The sequence below is a fragment of the Garra rufa genome, chromosome 14 (assembly GCF_049309525.1).
Source record: "Garra rufa chromosome 14, GarRuf1.0, whole genome shotgun sequence".
NCBI classification, from domain to species: Eukaryota; Metazoa; Chordata; class Actinopteri; order Cypriniformes; family Cyprinidae; genus Garra; species Garra rufa.
The window spans coordinates 43,328,208-43,335,760 of NC_133374.1; positions in this window are offsets into that span (position 1 = coordinate 43,328,208).

Genomic DNA, 7,553 nt, shown 5'->3' on the forward strand with positions numbered 1-7,553 from the left:
AGGGAGTGTAGATGCGTAGTAGTGAATGGAGGTAGGCCGGTGATGAGCCGGTGGCTGTCCTATAGGCCAGCATCAGTGTCTTGAATTTGATGCGTGCTGTAACCGGTAGCCAGTGCAGGGATATGAAGAGAGGTGTGACATGGGCCTTCTTGGGCTCATTGAAGACGAGCCGTGCTGCTGCATTCTGAATCATTTGTAGAGGCCTGATTGTACATGCTGGAAGACCAGCTAAAAGAGCATTGCAATAGTCCAGCCTGGAAATGACCAGGGCCTGGACAAGGAGTTGTGCAGCCTGCTCTGTTAGGAAGGGCCTGATCTTTCTGATGTTGTGCAACGCAAACCTGCAGGATCGAGCAGTTTTAGCTATATGTTCTTTAAAAGTCAATTGGTCATCAAAGATTACACCAAGATTTCTGGCTGAAGTCGATGGGGTAATTGTTGATGAACCTAACTGGATGGAGAAGTCATGTTGTAAAGTTGGAGTGGCGGGAAAGACAAGGAGCTCAGTTTTAGCTAGATTGAGCTGTAGATGGTGTTCCTTCATCCATGCAGAGATATCCGCCAGGCAGCCAGAGATCCTTGCAGCTACTGATGGATCATCTGGTTTGAAAGAAAGATAGAGCTGTGTGTCATCAGCATAGCAATGGTAGGAGAAGCCATGTGCCTGTATGATGGGGCCCAGAGATGTAGTGTATATGGAGAAGAGGAGGGGTCCAAGAACTGATCCCTGAGGAACCCCAGTGACCAGTTGATGAGTTTTGGAAACCTCCCCTCCCCAGGCCACTCTGAAAGACCTACCAGAGAGATAGGATTTGAACCAGCGAAGTGAAGTCCCTGTGATGCCCAACGATGAGAGGGTAGACAGAAGGATCTGGTGATTTACCGTGTCAAATGCTGCAGAAAGGTCCAGTAAGATGAGTACTGATGATTTGGAATCAGCTTTTGCAATCCGCAGGGCTTCAGTGACAGACAGTAGTGCCGTCTCAGTTGAATGGCCACTCTTGAACCCTGACTGGTTAGCATCCAATAGGTTGTTCTGTGAGAGAAATAAAGATAGCTGGTTGAAGACAGCTCGTTCCAGTGTTTTTGCTATGAACGGAAGGAGAGAGACAGGTCTATAGTTGTCTATGAGTGAAGTGTTAAGTGTAGGTTTTTTGAGCAGTGGGGTTACCCGGGCCTGCTTAAATGTAGTGGGGAAAGTGCCTGTGAGAAGAGATGTGTTGATGATGTGTGTGAGCGCTGGTAAGATTGTAGGAGAGATTGCTTGGAGAAGGTGTGAGGGGATGGGGTCTAAAGGACATGTCGTCGGATGGCTGGAGAGGAGAAGTTTGGTTACTTCTGCCTCAGAAAGGGGATGGAAGGAGAAGAGGGGAGTTTCAGTCGTGGGTGTGGTCAGTTTTAGTTCCTGTATGTGTGGAGCTGAGAACTTATTACTGATAGATGTAGTTTTTTCTGTAAAAAATGTGGCAAAATCATCAGCTGTTATAGAAGTGGTGGGAGGTGGTGGAGGGGGACAGAGCAGTGAATTAAAAGTTTTGAAAAGGTTGCGTGTGTCCGGAGCATTGTTGATCTTGTTGTGGAAGTATGAAGATTTGGCAGTATGGACATGGGTAGAGAAAGATGACAGCAGAGACTGATACATACTCAAGTCAGATGGATCCTTAGATTTGTGCCATTTTCTCTCAGCTGCCCTAAGTTTGGACCGATGCTCACGAAGAACATCGGATAGCCAAGGGTTGGAAGGAGCAGCCCGTGCTGGCCTGGAGGAGAGAGGGCATATTTCATCTAGGCAAGAAGTAAGAGTGGAACATAACGTGTCGGTTGCTGCATTAGTATCCAGAGATGTGAAGTGGGTAGGAGAGGGAAGAGAGGAGGATATTGATGAAGAAAGATGGGAGGGTGAGAGAGAGCGTAGGTTTCGTCTAAAAGTAACGGGTAGGGGGGGTGGGGGTGCACAAGTAGCAAGATGTAGGTTTAGTGTAATGAAGAAATGGTCAGAGATGTGAAGGGGTTTGACCACAATGTCGTCTGAAGTACAGTTTCGTGTGTAGATGAGATCAAGTTGGTTGCCGGATTTATGAGTGTATGCAGTGGTAGTGCGTTTTAGGTCAAATGAAGCAAGAAGTGAATGGAAGTCTGCAGCATAGGGTTTGTCCAGATGCACGTTAAAATCTCCAAAGACCAGAAGTGGGCTGCCATCTTCTGGAAAAGAGGATAGCAGCCCATCCAGCTCTTCTAAGAAGATGCCAAGTTGACTAGGAGGGCGGTAAATGACCACAACATGGAGTTTGATAGGAGATGTTATAGTGATTGTATGAGATTCAAATGAGTTATAATTGCATAGAGGAGAATGGGTTGAGTATTTCCAGTTGTTGGAAATCAGAAGTCCCGTACCCCCACCCCTTCCAGTCTGACGAGGGGTGTGAGAGAAGGAGAATTTATTAGATAGAGCGGCTGGGGTTACAGAGTCTTCTGGACGTATCCAGGTCTCAGTCAAGCCTAGGATGCTCAGGCCAGATTGCAAAGAAAATGCCGAAATGAAGTCTGCTTTGTTGACGGCTGATTGACAGTTCCAAAGTCCAACCGTGAAAGAGAAAGGTTCAGTGGAAGAGGTGTGTATTGGACGCAGGTTAGAGAGATTGCGTCGGCGTGTGCGTGTGATGTTAGTGCGGTGTGTAGAGAGCACCGGAATGAGTTGGAAACACATGATAGAGAAGGACAGAAAGAAGAGTGAGAAAAGGAAAGGAGTGCTTAAGTGCGTTGTCGGTGTCGTTGCTCGGAGAAGTCGCGCAGGAAAAGTCGCGGTCTTTACTCTTGTCGGTCTTCACGCGAGGAGGCTGAACGCTTCCGCTGACGCTTCAGCGTCAGCTGGTATGACACCGTTAAATACACAACCAAACAAAGCTTTACTGAAACAGCTAGGGACGCCTCCTGGGCTCAGTACAGCCGCAAATGTATTGCACGCACGCAAAATGTCTCTAATCGAAACTTAAATGCAACCAACTTCGCACTTCTAATTGCTCTGGAAGGGCGCGATATGAATAACCAAAGCTTCCCTTGGCCGTCCGCTCAGTTTTGAATTTTAATAAGCACAATCAAAACTACTATTAAACGCAGAAACCACTAGCAAGGCAAATAACAGACCAACGAGTGCTTAATTAACAGCAGCTTAATGTAAATATAAACGAATACCCTAGTTAAATAAATATAAGAGTGCTTTTAACCACAGCGCAATGTAAACAGAACGAATAAATGAACGAATCCAACGACAGAGTGCTTTTAACAGCAGATCAATGTAAACAGAACGAATAAATGAACGAATCCAACGACAGAGTGCTTTTAACAGCAGATCAATGTAAACAGAACGAATAAATGAACGAATCCAACGACAGAGTGCTTTTAACAGCAGCACAAAGCAGACTGAAACGAATAAATTAATAAATTCAAACGAGTGCTTTTAACTGCAGCTCAATGTAACGTTCGCCTATTAAAATAGTATTTAAGCAGCAACTTACCCGCAGTCGTTCTTTCTCCTCTGAGGATTGGAATCACTTTCCCCAGATCAGAAGACTACATTTGGACCAGATCAGAAGACTACATCCGCTCATGAGCCAGCGTTGCAACGAGACAAGGGAAATAACCACAGACACAGGTTGTAGTTATCAAAAGTTAAGGATTTTCCTTATTTGTATTTGATTGTATATAATAAAACATAAAATATCGACAAACAATACAATAGGTTGTTGTTTTCTTTAAAAGAAAAACTGAAATAAATCGGTTTCAACTTAATTGATTCCTGAGTGTTTCCTTCTGAAACTGCTTAATTAAACTCAAATGTATCTTTTAACTTCTCTTGTTTCACTTTTTATATAAAATCTGTACACCAAATTATACTCTGTATCAGGAATATAAGTTGAATTTACCCTTTGAGTTGCTTTTGTTCAAAATGTCTTATTGTTGTGAATAAACCCAAAACAGAATAGCAATTATAACAAAACAATGATCAAAACAAAAAACAACAGAAATAACAATTTTCCAAACCCTTTCAATTGAGTGTTTTGAGATAAATTAGCTTACTGAGGTAAGCCTAACTCAGTTCAAAGTCCATGTAGGAAGGGGAAAACGATCCTGTCTTCCGCAACAATGTCCAATGAAAGTGCATGAAATAATCCTACCACTCTGATGCTTTACAACGATCGTCCAAGTTCAGAAAACGGCCTGGCTCGCCAGTTTCTGCCAACGTGATGCTCTTTGTAGATGGCAGAAACACATACACACGCATTAAGAAGTCCTGGAACTTCTCATCCACTCCAGTGATGCACTCAGATACAGGAACTCAATTGTGGTGAAAAGAAAAGGAGAAGGAAAAAAACCCAACCTTGCAAAAACAAGGCAAAAGCACAATTAGAATTAAACAAATCCCATTTGACAACTTTAACATTTAAACTATACATTTTCCACATGTAAAGCACAGTAATATGCAATTATCAATGCTCATTGTTTTTTCCTAAAACATTCTTTTAACAGAACATCACATTAATATTGAAAATAACACTTTCAATTAATCCAAGGGCACTCAATATACACTTACAGCTAATAGCACATGGAACCGCATGGCTAGCTTAATCCCTCGTGTGTACTACGTTACAAACGTCACATTTATTGCCCATGTAATTTAACAAAACACCTTTAAAGCAGCAACTCGTAAATTTAACTAATATATAAACTCATATTATACCTCTTTGCACGTTTTTGAACACTTTTATATAACATATAAATCGTGATGTCATTTGAATTCAATCAATCCATCCAAAAGAGTGAATAATATTAACTCATATGAAATAACTATTAACTCACTTACCAAGTAAAAGTGATATCAACTTGCAAATCCTTGATGCAACGCAGAGAGGTTGTTTTACACTGATCTCAGATGCAGTTTCTCAGCTTTCCGATTACTTTATGGAAACAATACAACTCATTAAGCAACTTCTTCCTAATAACAGCATTTAAGTTAATTCTTACTGTTCTCTTTCTCATATCCACTCCAGAATCACAATTTTAGACGAACCACTTCTCTGTCCGCCATTACGTGAAAACACCGTTCTCCTTCGCTTGAACGATTGCGAATGATGCCATCCACAGTGGGCGGGGCTACATTCAGCTTTTCTCATTTACATATTTAGATATATGCAATTTCGATTTCATAAGTGTGAACATTTTAGTTGTTTTTATTCATATTTAAATCTAAAACTATGAAATTATATATATATAAAATAAATATATAGACATCTTATTATCTTTGGTATTCTGGGTTACAAGTGCAGTCAGATTTATGCCAGAAATGTTAAATATTTATGCCATTTTCTTTAAAATGCTCCCTGTTGCAGTCACACATGTTTGTGTTGGTGAGTGTTGGTGTGTGTGAGATAGAAAGTTCGTTCCACTTTGAGTTTATGCTCTAGCACCAGGCCTTTATTTAAATGTTAATCATTTCAGATTTAAACTAGATTTACTAATTTTATTGTACAAACAAATTGAAAAAAAAAAGCTTTTTTAACTTCTCCTATTCATTTTCAATATGGGGTCAATCTGACCCCAAGGAGAGCAGATGGTAAAAAAAATTACATTCCTTTAGAACGACCAAATAAAGTCCGGATTTTGTGTGTTTTTAGATTGATTATCTAGGAAAAGTCAAAGAGTCTCATGCCCCTGAGATGAAGGAAACTTTTCAAAACATGAAGGATTCATGTTGAACATATTCTGGATTGTAATCATGTCAACAATCAATATTTCAGTTAACCCTTTAGCATAGCCGCGGGAACGTATTTTGAGCAGGGGGGGCTGAGAAGAGAAGGAAAGGAAAAAAAAAAACAAAAGGGGGGGGGGGGTTATAAGTGTGCAATACACAGGCTTGGTCCTATAGTCGCTTTTACAATGCGTTTTTATAGAAATAAAATCAATTTAGTTAAGATGGACATGTTATGCTACATATAAGAGGGAGGCGCCGCGCGTCTGTTCAGCTCTGAACCGCAGGAGTCAAGTGACAGTCACGAGAATGATGCGAAATGACTGGTGGTGGCAGATCCAAAAGCAAGAGAACGATTTCTTCATTTAAAATAACTGAGTAGTACGGAGCCCCTTACGTCACCTGTAGAAGAAAAATAATTAATCCGTGGGGACGGTTTTGCAAATCATTCCCTCAGTTTATAAACCTACCTACTCACGAATTCTTAAACTGTTCCCTCGGTTTAATAAATCGTGCCCACGGATTAACAAACCGTACCCACGAATTTACCTCAGATTTTGTAAACCATACCCTTGGATTTTGAATCCGTGCCCACAAATTCATAATCCGTGCGCACACTTTAGCAATCCGTTCCCACTGGTTTGTAAACTGTACTCAGGATTTTTGGCCCCGCCCTCAAATTCAACCAGGACACCTGTTTAGGTGCGGGATGCATTGCATTGCATTTATTAAACTTTATTTTCTCATAGTAGGCTATATGAGACTACACAACACTGACAAAACAGAGTTTTTAGTTTTATTATATATTAATCACCAATAGATTAGCTGCTAAAACACCACACCTGTGTTTTATCCCATTGGTTATTAATGTAAAATAAACGCTAAAAAGAAGAATGTTTTGTAAGTGCTGATCATGATAAATTAACGAAACAAATAATGTACAGGTTATGTTGTCATTACTTTGCTCTTAAACTAAATGCAGTGTAATATATAACATATTTAATAATTACATTAATAGTGAAGCATGCATCTAACTCTGGGTGAAAAGCTTATCATAAAATCGCCAAAATGAGTCTACATGTTAAGAATGAATAGTACACAAACACATTTGTGCACTCATTTATTTAGCTTATAAATAATAAAATAATAATATTTTAAGTATTATGACGTAAACAGCTTATACTACTGTTTCAGCTATTAAAATAGTTCAGTTTTGCATGTAATGACAAAGTGATTGTATTTCGTTTCATTTTTTTATTAAGTTAATTTAGAAAAACGTTTGGAGTATTTTTTGTTCGTTCAATATAAGTTTTTGTTTTTTAAAGTAACGATCATGCTGCACTATTAATGTTATTATTAATATTATTAAATAAGGCCTATTATTACATTGCATTTAGTTTGAGAGCAAAGGAATGGCAACATAACCTGGGCTGCGTTCTCCGAAATCACCTTAACGCTACTTCATTCTTAAGTTGTACCTTAAGAAGTACCTTATCCTTAATATGTGTTTTCCGATACCTTCTTAGTTAAGTATACCTTCTGAAAGTCATACGTTCGTAAGGTTGGTCTGGAGCGCTCTTAGCTGTACCTTATCGCTGCTGAAGGTTCATACCGCTAGTGGCCACCACTACTAAAAAAGCTTTTTTACATCGCAGTTTAATTACACATAGAAAATTTTATATGAACATTTAATATAAAATCTGATTAAGTATTAAAATTACATTTTTACTTTACTTTAAAATTGTACACATAAAATACCTAATGGCCTACACCCAGTGAAAGTGTTTTCATTAATACAGTTTCCATA